The 16,727-nt window shown below is 43.2% G+C and overlaps 1 protein-coding gene across 4 annotated transcripts in view; it reads right to left on the minus strand.

Moving 5' to 3' along the window:
- SLAIN1 (SLAIN family member 1) overlaps nt 1-16,727 on the minus strand; it is a 57,271-nt gene that overhangs the window by 20,897 nt on the left and 19,647 nt on the right. The window contains exon 1 of one of the 4 annotated variants that reach the window (XM_087865057.1): nt 15,468-15,553. The exons of the other annotated variants lie outside the window; for them this stretch is intronic. The gene's annotated coding sequence lies outside the window, so the exon portion shown is untranslated. Of the gene's footprint in view, nt 1-15,467; nt 15,554-16,727 lie in introns of those variants that run through there. 4 annotated transcript variants of the gene reach the window in all.

Genomic DNA, 16,727 nt, shown 5'->3' on the forward strand with positions numbered 1-16,727 from the left:
TCACTACGGAAATAGCCAGTTCAGTACCTAACACACTGTCTGGCTAACAGTATACATAGTTCAATGTGGTCGAAATCTCGGCCAAGTTCACTAACATTTCCTTACTTCAAACCATTCTTCCATTCCTACCTTAACGTCTAAATGATTCTGCCCAACTTCTTAAACGTACTAACTGTAATTCACTATCTATACTATCTTTGAAGACAAAAGTTAGTTTAGACCTTTCAGCCCAGCTAGAGGCTCCATGAAGAAAGAGACCTCCTGTAGGAGCACAATTTTTTAAATACTTCCTAATAACTACTAAGTGGTTGAACTTTGTGTGAAACTTCTGGTTTGCAGCTAAATGACTTTACATTACTAACGGCTAGGAGCTGTGGCTGGGTCACTGTCTTAGGATGAGCTCACTCCTGCAACGCCATGTTGCACAGTTCAAGGGTTGTGCCAAGAACGCCAGTTGGCAGTAAACCACGCAAGAAGGCAACAAAGCTTCCTCAAATTCTTGAAATGCTACCATTTCTGACAATCAAAGACGCTGTTCACACAACAATCTAAGAGAGCGTTTCGTGGAATTAGGTGAAGAAGTCAGTCCTGGAGGCCAGCAATCTTACTCTTTCCACTGGCTTCTAACAGTACAGCCACATTTCTAATCAGGGGCCTGTGGTCTGAACGTCTGTGTCCCCCAGAGTTCACGTTGAAATGCTAACCCCCAAAGAGGAAGGTATTACAGGCGGGGCCTCTGGGGGAAGCTCACATCAAGAGGATAGAACCCTCATGAATGAATTAATGTGACGTCCAGCCTCCAGACCTGTGAGGACAGGCCTGCTGCGGTTTATAAGCCGCCTCCTCTGTGTGTTCTGTTGTCGCGGCCTGAACAGACGAAGATGCAGGAGGACGTTTCTCTAGAAACCAAGCCCTGATCTTCCCTACTTCTACCCTCTTACTCCTTTCTCATCTAAGAGTACGACTGTAAAAGGCAAAACTGCAGCTTGTGGAGACCATGGCTCAGTCTCATCTGCCAACCCTCTTCTCTCTCTCACGCAGAGCAGGGGACCCAGGGTCAGCCGCGCAGAAGTCCGGAATGACCGCAGAAGGGTGAGGAGACCAGCCGAAAGCAGCCCTATGTGTTTTACTTCTTCAGATTTGAATACGTCTGATGGAAACTCACTAAAAACAAATTTCAGATCTGTTGTATTAAAATTCACAGAACTGCTTTCTAAATTAAGCCATAATTTTGCATCTCCTTGCTCATGGCTCCTCTCCGCTACCCAAATTCATATTCTCCTTCCTCATTCCCTAACCCAGGGTCTTCCTTGAGAAACTGGCCAACTATCATTCAAATCTTCACGGGCAAGACCCCGTGTACCCATGAGCCAAAAGTAAAAAAAAGTGAAGTGCTCCAGAATGATGAAAACACCCAACACTTACAGACCACATCCAGAGTCATTCCTTAAATTCAAAATTTACCCACAAATTAAAAAAAAAAAAAACAAAAAAAAAACACATGAAAGTCAATCTCCAGTAGTGATGTAAATATCTTTCAAAGACACACACGGCACACAGTTATCTCCGGGCTCCACAGTCGTTCTGAGAAATCTGGCCCTGATGCTCCCACCTGCTCCTTACAATTCATTTCTCTATTCATTTGAGCAGGCACCCCCCACAGGGCTGTAAAGTACCAGATGCTGCAGATACGGAGATGAATAAAATATGATTATTGCTCTCCTCTCCTTCCCACTCCAATTTCTAAAGACCAGCTAGTGCGGAAGGCAGGCAAGTCCGATGTGCAGCTGATGTGAGGGAGTAAGTGCAATACAGCCACATGAAGTACACTCCCAAAGTGAAGACGATGATTCACTTTCCGAGGGACGCCAAAGACTTCACCGGAAGACGTTATGTTTAACAAGGCTCTTGAAGGCTGAGGAGTTGGTCGTGCAGGGTACAATGCCATTCCAGGCAGGAATAACTTATGTGAAGCCATGGAAGCAACAAAAAGCAGTGCACGTTCAAGGAATGGCGAACATGGTTGGGGTTGAGGCACCGGCAGGCGGAAGCAGAGCCGGGGCGGGAGGGTGGGGAGCGGCAGCTTCTACACCATCCTTAGGAGGAATGGGCTTTAATATTCAATTCGTGTTTTGACTGAGAAGGAGAAAGGCATGGTCAGATACGTGTTTTATGAAAATGACAAATCGTCATATAGATGATGGACAACGTGGGCAGAGTGATGACTGGCAGACCAGTTAGGAGGCTTCGCGGCGGAGCTGGTGAGACATCACAAGCATCGAACTAAAGGATCAGCAGAACATTTGATGAGAACATGTTAACTAAGCCACATCTGAGCTGAAGAGGAGTCATCTGGTGAGCCAATGAATACAGGGAGTGGAGGAAGGGAGGCGGCCAGAGCTAACGCCACGGTTTCCGAGACACCGACGCCATCCACGAAAACAGGTGACATGAGATAAGCATGCTTAGTGACAGGAGAAAATAAGCTGCATCTGAGATAGTAGTTACAGGACGTGCCCACGTGTTACTGCCCGCTAAGGAGCTGAGAGTTCAGGAAAGAAGCTAGAGAGAAAGACTTTGGGGCACATGAACAAGTAGGTGGTAGATGAAGCCGCAGACATGGATGAAATCACACAAGGAGACTGTACATAAGGAAAAGAGGGGAGGGGACTTGAGGAACATTTACAAGTGGATAAGGGAGACTCAGTAACAGACTAAGAAAGGTCACGGAGAGAATTCAGGAGCTCAAGGATCAGTAGAGCCCCCCAAACACTAAAGGTAAGGAAGGGCTGCAACCTGGAAGCGGCCGTTAATACGGGAATTACTGCAAAGGGTTCTACAGGATAACGGCTAAGAAACAGCGCCTGGCTGCACAACTGGGCCACTGATGGCAGCAGATTCAACAGAGGCGCTAAAGCAGAGATGTGTTGTTATTAAGTCAAGCACATGAACCACGAGAGACTGTGGACTCTGGGAAACAAACTGAGGGCTTCAGAGGGGAGGGGAGTGGGGGGATGGGCTAGGCCGGTGATGGGTATTAAGGAGGTCACGTATTGCATGGAGCACTGGGTGTTATACACAAGCAATGAATCGTATGATGAACTAACATAATAAAAAAAAATAGTAAGTCAAGCAGATGAGGAAGAAATAACTATTTCTAGAGAGATCTGGGTATAAAGTAAAGCAGAAATAGGGTTGTAGTTTGCATAGCATGAAACAAGGGAGGATAGTTTTAGGATAAGGGGAAAGACCAGCATATTAACAGAATGAGAACAGAACAGAACCAGTGGAAAAAACAAGAGTCTACAGAAAAGGGGAATGCACTGAGTGAGGTCCTAGAGATTGGGAGGAATGGGACAGAGAGAGAAGGTAGAGGGAACAGCCTTGGGAAGAGGGAGGGTTATTTCTTCCCCTGCAACTGGGAGGCAAAGCTAGTGAGAATACAGAGAATGCAATACTGGCCTCCTTTATCTGTAGATTAGAAGGCAACAAACACGCTCACAAGGCAGAGGCTGGAATACAGAACCACTGTAGGAGTAACAGCCTGGCCCCACCGGGAGAGGTCCAAGTGATTGCCCAGGTGAGTCTGTAACAGGTGAGCCTAAAAAATTATCTGAAGATGTTTAGGTTTAGACATTGACTGCACGGTCATCTGCCACTGGGACATTTTAGAGATCTTTGGTAAGGCCTTGGTTAGGGAGTTACATGAAGGGCTAGATGACTGTATTCACTGCCAGTGAAAATCAGAGAGCAACAGGCCAACACAGGGGTTGGCCAACATTTTCTGCAAAGGGTCAGCTAGTAACAATTTTAGGCTTTGCTGGCCCTACGGTCTCTGTTGCAACTTAATTCTGCCATCACAGCAAGATAGCAGTCACAGGCAACACAGAAATGAATGAATGTGACCATGCTTCAATATAAATTTATATACACTGAGAGCTGAATTTCATAAAAATTATGGGTCATGAATTTTTATTTTTTTCCAACTATTTGAAAACGTGAGCAGCATTCTTATCTCACAGGCCATACAAGATCAGGCTGAAGGCCAGCTATGGCCACAGTTTGCCAGCCCTGGGCTAACACACATACCAGCTCTATAATATTCACTCTGGAGAACACAGAGGATTCGAACTGCATTGTAAGGGGGCATCAGGTGTTGTGATACAGCAATGATGGCCGATTCTTTACTGCAATTTTTCACAACATATTAAAGATCAACAAAAGATTATACGGAGATCCTGATACCAGAATTCCAGTCTCTATCCTGCCACATGCTAGTTCTCATATGGAGCAAGTCATATAACATCTTAGTGTTTGCAGGATTCCCATGTGAAAAGGCATGTTTGTGAGAAGATAATAAGTCGGGCTGTGGCAAGCACAAAAGTTTGTAGTTTGGGGCATGCTAGGGCATGCACTCACAAACTATAAAACATTTTTTTTTAAAGAGGCCTACAGAAAAGTTACAGCTAGGTGGACAAAAACCATACTCTAAACCCAGAGGGGGAATGTTCTAGAAGCTAACTAGGAGAAAGGAGAGTACAGAAATATTCTGCTCTTTCACTCTAATTCTCAGGCATTTTAACCTGTCTTCTCAAAATGGTGGGCATGCTTTCTACATTATGCCTTCTTTTCTAGACAATTTCATAGGCTCGATCTTTCCTCAGGTCAGTCAGAGGTAAAGTACTAAACCTTGAACATTCAACATTTTGATCAGGGTAAGTCAACAATGCTCACTGTTTATGTATCCAAAGACTATCTCAGAGGAAACAAATGTCCCCAAATGCCACACTTTAAGAAATATGGTTTCTTCAAAACCACAGGCTCCTAAGGTCATGTCTCTGACACTTAAATAATGGTGTTCTTTACCAGAGTCCTGGAAAGTAAGGCCAGAGGAGGAAAAGGGAGATGAACTTTCAATCCTCTGCTTTTATTCCCTCTTCACACAACAGGTGGGCAGGCCTCAGCGCTAAGGCAAACAACTGGACGAACCCCATACAGGCCCTTCACCCACACCAGCGACAGAGTGGTCTAGGATCAGGGAAGGGACGGGCGACATGACCTCTTTTAATACCGGCTGTTAGCTTATGCTGCCAGAAAGTTTTATCCAGACCACAGCATTTTGACCTAAACCCACACACCACCAGGGCAAGAAGATTCTATTTTCATGAACTGTCCTCTCAGCTATAAACTTCCCAGGTGATCATATTATATCTGTCCGTACCTAGAGGCTGGGGCCTATAGAAATATTTGCATGAAACTTAAAGGAATTAAGGAACCTAGGTAAAGATAGTATTTTACCGGTTCACTCTTATAAACTCCGACTGCCCAGACTGAAATAGAAGTCTTCTAAAGGGGCTTTAAGTTCACCTTAAGTAAGCACTGCTGACTTGGCCCCAGCTTGAGCAAGCCCCTTGGGGTAGGAACATATGGCTTGCAGCTTATCTGATCCCCTATTTTTATTGGGTAAACTTGAGTAGCATTAATTTCTCCACCGCTCTCCATGACCTGATGAATATGCACACGGGAGCTGGGAAGTCCTACTGCTTCTTTGAAACAGGTGTTTCAGCACTCTCTCCCAGACATACACAAAGTAAAGTAGAGTCAACTGTGATGTGTTTGCCAGTGCACTCACATAAGGAGAAGGGCTACAGAACTAGTAAACATCCCTCCCTAATTGGTATTCTTAGTGACTATTCAAGAGAAGTTAGCTGTAACCATAAGTATACTTATGTTATATGTCAATATACCTACATGGGTTTGTTACATGTTAACACATATTTACGTCTATAAATGTGTCTGTGTTATATGCCAGTACAGATACATATTTATGTGTTTAGATATATATTTATATAAAGATAGCCCCAGAACATTGTAATACTCAATATTTAAACTTCCAGTTGTATTCAAAATGTAACAACTTACAAAAACATGACTTACATGCCATCTTTAAGAAACATCTAATAAAAGAGGTCATTTACCCATATAAATAACACCTAGAGCTAATCAAGAAAGTCGCTTTCAACATTAGGATTTTTAAAATTTACGAGGTTTAAAAGTAGCTGAAGGATTATATACTTGCAATGACTGGCAGATACATGTTCAATACTTGAATGAGAGTTACAAAATTTCACCATGAAAGAGTATTGCTTAATCACATTTATTCCATAGGGATCCGACTTTTATAATCATTCTTCATCTTGAATTTAATAGGTCAAATGCTTTCTAGGTCTTAACAGTAAAGTAAGACTGGCTGGTTCAATGTCTAGTCGTCACCATTACGGCATTAGACTTTCTCTACTGCTCAGACCTTAACAGTCCCAAGACCACAGGCTGAAAGCTCTTTTCTGTGGGTCTTCCTTAACCAGGACAATGGTCTAAAAAACTGAAAAAGGAGGGTTGGAAAGGGGATATTCTCTGGACTATCGGCCAACTTGTTTCCACTTCATCACTGGTCAAAACGGAAGAAAAGCTGCCAACTCCAAGCACACATGGACCAAAGTCAGTGTTGCCCAAGACCAGAGTGAGCTCTGTCTTCGACTGCACAAATGATCGGACCTCCCATCTCCAATTAACTGGGGAAAATTAAAAAGCACACCTGACTTCAGCAGTAACTACACTTCAAAGGCATGTTTAAAAATGCCCTTTTAGAGAAGCTATTTTTCCTTTAGACCTGACGACTGTGGCTTTAATCAAATGTAAGGACTGTGAAAATGGCCACAAAATGTTTTGAGAAGTTGGCCTTTGTGAAAATCCTAAATTAACCTGAAAAGGAAAGGGAAAAGAGTGACCTAATAATCTGCCAGCGATGCGATGTTGTCATGCAGATTCTAGACAGCTGCTTCGAATTTGGACGACAGCCACCAGGCAAGTCATGCCAGCCAGTCACAGTGACTGCCGAGCTCTACGCGGCATCAACAAGGTAAGTCAAGGAAGATGCTAGTGCCCAGTTCTAGAAGAAACAGGCTCGATTAGCTCATGTCTGAAAACTGTGTTTCCTCGTCTGAAAGGACAGACTAGATTACCAATAAGAACCCCCCTGCCCTTGACCATGTCCAGTGTGTTAGGAAAGGCAAACCCAGCAGGCTACTAGAACGCCCTCTGCACCCCTGGGAAGAGTAATGGAAACAGAATTTGGATAATCCTTCCTCTTCAGTATCTCCTGGGCTAAAACACTTATCTTCCAATAAGGGACACAGTACATGTGCTTATAGTCCCACGGCAGAAAAGGCCTCCAACCCACTAGACTTGAGAGGTGGTAGAAAGTAAGCATATATAGTTAAGAACTTTGACGAGGAAAAAACTATTTTCTTGGCCCTAAAAGTAACCGCTGCATGATTTTATTAAAATGCCTGCACAGGGTGGGGCTCCTGGGTGGCTCAGTCCGTTAAACATCCAACTCTTAATTTCGGTTCAGGTCATGATCCCAGGGTCGTGAGATCGAGTCCTGTGTCAGGCTCTGCACTGGGCGTGGAGCCTGCTTAAGACTCTCTCTCCCCCTCCCTTGCTCTCTCCCCCCCCCCAAAAATGTAATTTAATGGAAGAGCATTAAAATATATACAAAGCTCTAAAACAGGAATCTCTTTCCCTTCCCCACCCAGATCCACTCTCCCAGAGCTTTGTTTGGGAACTTGGGGACAACTGTATAACTACTATGTAACTTTAAGCAGATAAACCAACATCACCTTGTTGCCCTCTGACTCGCCGCGGTGAAGGTCAGATATTGAGCCCACGCTAGATCTCTCTCCCTTCCGCTCCCATTTCCAGATATCATGGTTCTGTTTTCACACTGTCAGCGTCTACTGCTTCTCCACTTGTTGGACAACTGTGATGGCAACAACTCTAAGGTGATCATCAGATGTGAAGTCACATACGGGTGGCATTTCAGGGGCCTGACGGAAGCATGGCTCACTGGGGTGCTGAGTACGGGCCCAGGGAAAGGAAAGGAATCTGGCACCAGACCCCAACCACTGGGAGAACGACAGCACGAGCCTTGAGAGTCCACCCATGTTCTTATTTCCTCGGTCCTGGCCTCTCCTGGGTCACTCCGCAGCCACTCTTTTCCAGACTCATGGATCTTCTTTCCTGTACTTCTTCCACCATTAGAACAGGGTGCACACAGTAAATTTTCTAAATCTTTACAGAACCAAAATCCCCTTCCGTTGGTCTCCACAATCTAGGATTTGCCTGGCTACGACATTATAGTTTGAAAATATCTTTCCGCAAAACTAAAAAGACAATATTCATTTTCCAGCTAAGCGTCTAGCACTCCTTATGCAATGCCTGAGGCCTAGGACACCGCAGATAGCCTGTTTCTTCTCTGTGGACATCTGCAGGGTTTAACCCGGGAAATTCAACCAGGAGGTCTAGGTTTAGGGCTCTTCTCATCTACCTTAGTTCATACCAGGGAGGTGTCTTTCTTGAGCTCAAAGAAATTTTCTTTTATTATTTATTCTTCCTTCCTCTCAACTGTCTGTTCCTGCTTCTAGAACTGTTAAAGATTAAAGGTTTGGAATATGCCCTCCATGTCCCCAGACTTCTCTCATATTTTCTCTTTTTGAGGAGGATTTCCTATGACAAATATGGATCAGCAGCTTGGTTCTCAGCCCTGTCCATTCCCATTCCATACTTCCAAGAAATTAAAAATGACTACAAGTAATGATTTGACTGCTGCTTTTTCCAGCAATCTGTTCTTGTTTAAAGGTGTATTAGTCTCTTAAATCTAAGCATACGGAGTTCTCTATTCCCTTAGCTTCTTGTGTCCTACAAAGGCAGCTGATCTGTTTATTTTGTTCATGCTATTAGTTTCCCCAAAAAGCAAATGACACTTGCCTACCGGTCTACATTTATGAGCACAGACTATGATACTCTGAACACGTAACTGGCACGAGCTGCTTCTGCACCAGTCCAGGTGTTACCCCAGTAGGCCTCCAACTTCAAAGATGGACAAGAGGCACTACATAAATGCCTGGATTATTCCACAAGCAAACTTCCCATGAGATGTCTAGACGTGCAGCAGTGGAGTGGCTGAGGAACCCCATGGTGCAAAGGAGGCCAGTCTCTATGCTAGCACTGGGATGCTTCCCGAGTTCACCGAACAGTCCCCCAGCCCTGTTCAGTCTGACGTGGACGTCACAACTAAAGTTCCCTCAAGCTCTGCTTCTCAGTCAGGGGTAGGGACCCCATGCTTAGATCCCTCGATCTTCTTTAAGAATAGGTATTTGGTTTTACCACAAAGACTAACGTGCAACTACTTGCAGTCATCATCTCTTAGCGCATGCCAGCAACTCCCAGCGCCGGATATCCTTTTACTGATCTGACCTGGCTTACCTAAACATGCCCGAAAAATGGCAGATCAGACTGAGCACACGTGTACATACAAACACACGTGTACATGAGTACACACACGTGCGTGATGCTCATCTGAATCTCACCCACACACACCCACACCCACCCACACCCACACACACCCACACACACCCACACACACACACACACACACACACCCTACTCCTCGAAATACAATTTTACAGCTACCGTGGAAAAAAAAATTAAACTCACAAATAAAACCGACAAGAGCTCCAAAACTCAAATGTATGAAGCCTGTTATTATATGAGTTTAAAGCTCCATGTATTTTAAGTAATTGAGAAAATCAAAGTTTTCTATTTTCAAAGTAAATTAAGTATCATGAAGAGTTTGGCCATATTTTAAATGACCACTTCTCACAAGAAGTCACACAAAAAATACAGGATATTAATGAGAGAAGCAGAAGAAAACATTCCCAAGTTTATCTAAGTTAAAGAATCCCCTCAAAAACAAAACAGGCTCAAAAAACTTCATTCACATGGCTAAGAATTTCTAAAATCACCATTTCATCCTCCACGTCTTGTCAGACTTCAAGAAAGGCTCGTAACAATCAACAATTCTGTTAATACTCTGACACTTTCCTGTTCAGGGTCATGTCACTCCTTTGCTGAAAACTACCGAAAGGCTTCTGAACCATCTTAAGACAAAGTCCGAAATCCTTACGTGCCCTGAACACCCGCATACCTCTCTCGTTTCTTGCAGAATCCCTGGGCTCCTGTTTTCTCCCTTCCCCTCTCTCTACTATACTCCAACAACGGTCTCCCCCTCCCTCTCCCATCAGGAGTCCCACCCCTGCACAAGACCTTTCCACCTGCTGTTCCTGCGGTCTGGGCCGCTCTCTCGCACCTGCCCCCCCCACTCCCACCCCCACCCCCGAGTTAACTCTTAATATAGCCTAACTCTTGCTAACTTGGGAAAGCGTTTCCTGGCCATCCATACCCCCCAGACTCAGGTCCACTAGCACCATCATGCTTGTTTTAAGGGAAAGGAAGGGGGAAAAAAAGAACAAGAGTGGCTATGTGCATAGTCGGTTACAGCAGACTGCATGTTCTGAAGACTAGGTCCCGAGTTCGAAGCCCCTGTACCTAGCGCTATGCCTGCGTGTGCAGCAAGTGCTCCATTCGTTTCTTCCACGATTAAGCATTTGAATCGTCTCTCTGATCCAAGCCCGGTGTTTCAGAAAAGGGGAGTCTACGAATTGTTGCTTAAATGGATGATTGCGTAGAGGTCCCAAGAGACAGGCATGAACATCTACCAAAATAAAATTTCACTGCCACAGAAGCAAATTCAATCAATCATTAGAGTACTATGAAAGCAGTAAACAACTACTGCGGGAGAATAGCTATTGTTTTACTTTTTCCTCACTGGGGTCAGAAAATCCCAAGTCAGTGATATATACTCATTGCAGCAAACACTACGCACGGTCATAAGCTATTGCTTATTTTATTAACTTTCATGTGGTGGAAATGCAAAATAAAAACAAAACAAAAAACCACAGAGAAACACATGTCATTGGCAAAAGAAAGGCAAGGAGGGCTATTCAGGAGTGTCTGGCAAACACATACCCACGTCGCTGGATATAATGGGAGAGAAACCGCAAATTTCACAGGAGCACAATCCCTACTGATTTGCTACTTACGTCCCAAACATCATGCCCAATACTGAAGCACACGCGCTGGGACTATTCTGAACATATGAGCAAAGCAAAGATGCTATGAAAGGCCACAGCCACGACACTGTGTCTTCAATTTCTAGCAGGCAAGAATAATAAATAGCAAATGTCAAGAGATGCTTATCTCTGCAAATTTCAGTATGATTCCAGATTATTCTTTTGATGAGAAAGGGACTCCTTTACAAAGCTTACCTAAAATGAACTGCACAGACTAAGTTTTAATTTTGTGTTCCCAATTTGACAGAGCACCTCGAGACTGGAAACATGAGCTGATGAAGATAGCATCTTGGGCCAGGCAAGGAGAGCCTGGACGGGGTCCAGGAGACAGACACACGATAAGCTCCCTAATGTCTCAGTTCAATCTGTGTGGCTTTTAACAAATGAAAAGGCCACCTTCAGAGCACTGGATTAGTCGACCACTTTCTTTTCCACCGGCTAAATTTAGAGAGGAATACTACCTCATAACAACCAAGACAAGCACGGGAACTGGTATCATAGGAAGATAAAAGAAAAACTCAATTAAGAAGCAATATCTTCTTACATGTGCTTAGCATATAATCCCAGAGGAAATGAAAATGCTCATAAGGAAATATGACCCAAGACGGTCCCTGTGTGGGGCTACACTATTTGTGAAAGCTACACCCACACTCCTCAAATGTGACCTGTCCTGATTCAATAGTTACAGATATTCAAGGACCTGCAGGAAAGATGAGCTTTTATTAACTGGCCCCAAATTAACTGAGTCATATACTGGGTGTTTCAAATTACTTAGATAAGTTTTATTATTATTTGGTTATTTAACATCCCAGCCTCATGGCATGGACTCACCAAAGGCTCTAGGTTCGCCTTATTTCGATTTAGGGTATCATGGGACTTAATGCTACCCAGGAGAGTTCTATGGGTGTTTGTTATTTACAGTCTACGGGGGTGGGGGAAGGGGGGCCTGGGGGGCTCAGTCAGTGAAGCATCTGCTTTCGGCTCAGGTCGTGATCCTGGGGTCCAGCCCCGCAACGGGCTCCCTGCTCAGCGGAGAGTCTGGAATCTGCTTCTCCCTCTGCCCCCATCCCGCCACTGCTCGTGTTCTAGCTCTCCAATGAATAAAATCTTTAAAAAATATAAAAAATTAATAAAGTGGTAGGGGAAGTGAGGAAGAATAGAGAAAAGCATGTCAGAAACGGAATACATATCGATCTAAGAAGAGGCAGAAGGAAAGGAACAGCTAATGAAGTTGCCTTAAACTTTCTACTATTACACTCAAAAACTTTCTGAGATCCTAACTCGAACAAATATGTTTATTTATAGGTAGAGAAAACAAACCCACCCCCCCCCCAAAGAAAGAAATGCTACTAGTTTCCTATAAAGTATAAATAGCCAAACTAAGAGGAGTCCTGTATGTTTTGGTTCAGGTTCTGAATTAAGAACTGGATAGTACGAATGTGTCCACATATTTATATAGCACTTCACGTTTATCAAAGTAATTTTACATTCAACATTGTCTGAACTCTTTCTTATAGCCCTGCGAAATCTGTTAACTGTCCCCACTTACTAGGCAAGACACTGGAAACAAGTGACATGCTACTTTTCTAGACTAAAATATAACAACAAGCTATCACTTTACACCTGTCAGACTGGCTAGTATCAAAAAAAACAAGAAATAACAAGTGTTGGCGAGGATGTGGAGAAAAGGGAACCCTTGTGCACTATTGGTGGGAATGAAAATTGGTGTAGCCACTATGGAAAATATCATGGAGTTTCTTCAAAAAATTAAAAATAGAAGTACCATTCAATCCAGCAATTCCATCTCTAGGTTACCCAAAGAAAAAAAAAAACACTAATTCAAAAAGATATATGCACCCCCATGTTCACTGCGGCATTATCTGCAACAGCCCAAGACACGGAGGCAATCTCAGCGTCCACTGATAGATGGATGGAAACAGGAGACGTGGTACACACACACACACACACACACACTCTCTCTCTCTCTCTCTCTATTACTCAGCAATAAAGAATGAAATCTTGCCGCCTGAGACATCATGGGTGGACCTGGAGGGTATTACACTAAGTGAAATCAGACAGAGAAAGACAAATACTGTAGAATCGATTTTACTTGTATGTGGAATCTAAAAAGCAACACAAATGAACAAAACAGACTCAAATACAGAGAACAAACTGTTGGTTGTCAGCAGGAAAGAGGGTGGGAGGATGGGTGAAACAGGTAAGGGGACTAAGAGGCACCAGGTTCCAGTTATAAAGTCGGTCATGGGACAGGGACCTGCTCTTCATCAGAGTTCGGTAACACGGAGGCGCTAGTGAGCACCAAGTCTGACTTCGAAATCAAAATCCCTTCCACCGTATCCATTCACTCAACAACACGCATTCAGTACGGACAAGGGGACAGGAACTATTCTAGGCACCGGGAGGGTCAACAGCAGCGAACAAAACAGACTCAAACACCCACCACCAACACTAACATTGTAATGAGCACTACCAGGTAATTCTTTTTGGTTTGGCTATTTGGAGGCCATTTACGACACCAGTGTTCAATTAGTTTCTTTGCTCATGTACGAAATTTAAATGTACTCAAATTAATAAACCATAAAAAACCAAACATTCAGAACTTAAAGCATGTTTGAGCATGTATTAAGCATTGGTAATTCCAAAGGAAACTGAGGGGCGGGCCCCTATCATCAGATGCTTCACTCAGAAGAAGGCACATACACACTAAAAATTAAGTAAGATACTCCCAAACAAGACACCTCCAAATGGAAAATAGCAAACATCGTTAGGACCATTTTCAAAGAGAAAAACCAACCAAGATACTAAATATGTCTAAGATTGTAATTCAAATCACAGTCCAGTATTTTTTGGGGGGGAAAAAAGAAAAGGTTATCCTAGTCTTTTTTTTTTTTTTTATGTTTTTTTATTATATGATGTTAGTCACCATACAGTACATCCCTGGTTTCTGACGCAAAGTTCCATGATTCATTAGTTGCATATAACACCCAGTGCACCATGCAATACGTGCCCTCCTTACTACCCATCACCAGTCTATCCCATTCCCCCACCCACCTCCCCTCTGAAGCCCTCAGTTTGTTTCTCATAGTCCATAGTCTCTCATGCTTCATTCCCCGTTCTGATTACCCCCCCTTTGTCCCTTTCTTCCCCTACCGATCTTCCTAGTTCTTATGTTCCATAGATGAGAGAAACCATATAATTGTCTTTCTCTACTTGACTTATTTCACTTAGCATTATCTCCTCCAGTGCCGTCCATGTTGCTGCAAATGTTAAGAACTCATTCTTTCTGATGGCTGAGTAATATTCCATTGTATATGTGGACCATCCTAGGCTTTCTTAATTGTATACCAATAGACTGCAGATTAAGAAGTACTGAAAGGGGCGCCTGGGGGGCTCGTTGGTTAAGGGTCAGCTCGGGTCATGACCCCAGGGTCTGGGGACTGAGTCCAACATAGCACTGGGCTCCTTGCTCAGCAGGGAGTCTGCTTCTCCTTCTGACCCTCCCCCTCTCATGCTTTGTCTCTCTCACTCTTTCTCCTCAAATACACAAGATCTTTTTTTTTTTTTAAGAAGTACTGAAAGATTTAACTTTCAACAAGGAGTTATTTTACCTTTAACATTACTTTCTGTATATTATCCAAAAAAGCCATTTACATTTTCAAATGTGTCAGGGAAGAGACCTAATATTTAAGCCTTGATTATGTCTGCCTTACAAATACCCTTATTTATCGCTTGACAACAATTGTAGAAAATAAATATAAATGTAGAAGAGGCTGAGAAAACTTAAGTAACTGGCCATGTTGACTACTTGATTTGGAAGACCTTACAAATCATGAAATTTGGGTATTAAAAGACCAGTCTGGAAAAAGGGAAAATAAATTTTGGGATCTACAAAAGTGTCAATTTAATTAATTTTCAATTAAAATATTAACTGACCAAGTCAATTGAGAATCTGGGGGCATTGGATACATATTAGTCGTGTGTGTGTGTGTGTGTGTGTGTGTGTACCCTAAACAGTAAGCAATTGTCTTACTGTATCTTAAATACACGCATTTAATCAATTTGCAAAACTGTAGCTGTGAAGACAAAGCATTTCTTTCAGCAAGATCTTTAAAAAGCTCTTAATGCAGGTACTATCTCCCAATAAAATTAAATAACAAAACATTCCTTTCTGTGCCTCCTTTTCTCCAGAAAAACAAACTTTCTTCAGAAGGGTAGGACTTTAATAAGCCTGTTCTCACCACCTCGACAAAACATGAACACTTCCTGTACATTCTCCCACAATCTCCCACAATCTCCCACAATCTCCCACAATCTCCCACAATCTCCCACAATCTCCCATACAATCTCCCGCAATCTCCCATACAATCTCCCGCAATCTCCCGCAATCTCCCGCAATCTCCCGAGGTTTGTTACCTAGATGCAGGCTCAGGAGGTTGTCAGATACAGCGCGCAGGCTATGTGAGGACCCTTCCAGGGAACGCAGGCAGCAAGGAGACAGGGGCCCTTTACAAAGTTACGATACAAATGGACTCATTAGCAACTGCACAGTTAGGGACAACCTTGGGACAAATGCCGCCCAACGGACGTACCCACAGAAACTAAGGTGGAAAAGCCCATCCTCAGATATGTTCCAAGGGAAGTTTACTTCTTAAACAGGGAAGACCGCTAATTTGCAACCAAGAAAATAGTACAGGCTGAATTCCTAGGGTGCAAGAGGGGATTAGGAAGGGTATATAGGACCAAGGGACCAGAAGAGCTAGAAGGTCCACCACCAGATACACTTTGGCTCCTCAAATCTATGGCCCCGGCCTCCACGCATTCTACAGGGAGCTAATCTTTAATTTTTAAGTAATTTTCTTCCCAGAAGCATGAGGGTCAAGAAATAGAAACAAAGTATCTAACCTATTTGCTCTCTAAGGCAGCATCTAATCTGAAGCTCCAGGCTACTAGTGGAGAACATTTCCCTACCCCTTGGTTAAAAAGTGGGAGACACTGCAAAGACAAAGAGGGGTAACACTACCTTTCCAACAGATCTAATCTCTAATCAGTCCTTGTCACAGCAGCCGGTTGTCTTACTGTTTACAATCGGGGTGGGGAACATACAGACACTCATCATTTTGCAACAAAATACAGTAAGATAAATAAAAACGGACTATTTTAAGGGAAACAAGCTTGTGAACGGTAAAACAAGGCTGCGAGCTAATGCTTCACAGGGCACTGGAGAGAGAGAGAGAGAAAGAGAGAGAGAGAGATGGCTGATAAGAAAGCAGTGCAAAGACTCCACCCCATCTTAAAATGCTCAAAACCAAAATTGAAAATGTAACAGCAGTAACAGCAGTTAGATTCAAAAAGAATCAAAAATTCATTTATTTTACCAACAGCATCTGTAAGACTTCACGTTCCTTTCTAGCCGGGTGTGACCGACAAAACAAAGCCAGTGTCTTTGGGCAATTTATGTTCAAATGAAGGGCAACGGACTTGATCTCAAAGAAAATGCTCAATATTTGTTACTTGGAAATGCTGATTAAGAGAAACATGAGATCTAAACAAAGTGTTTTATTAGAATTACTTGAAAGTTCTAAAATATGGAATGCTCACATTATCCCAATTTAATATTTATGCTATAATATGAATAAAGTTAAAACCATAAATTCTGGTATCTGCTAATTAGCT

Source organism: Ursus americanus, chromosome 10 (assembly GCF_024610735.1).
Source record: "Ursus americanus isolate L20-20 chromosome 10, mUrsAme1.1.p, whole genome shotgun sequence".
Lineage (NCBI taxonomy): Eukaryota > Metazoa > Chordata > Mammalia > Carnivora > Ursidae > Ursus > Ursus americanus.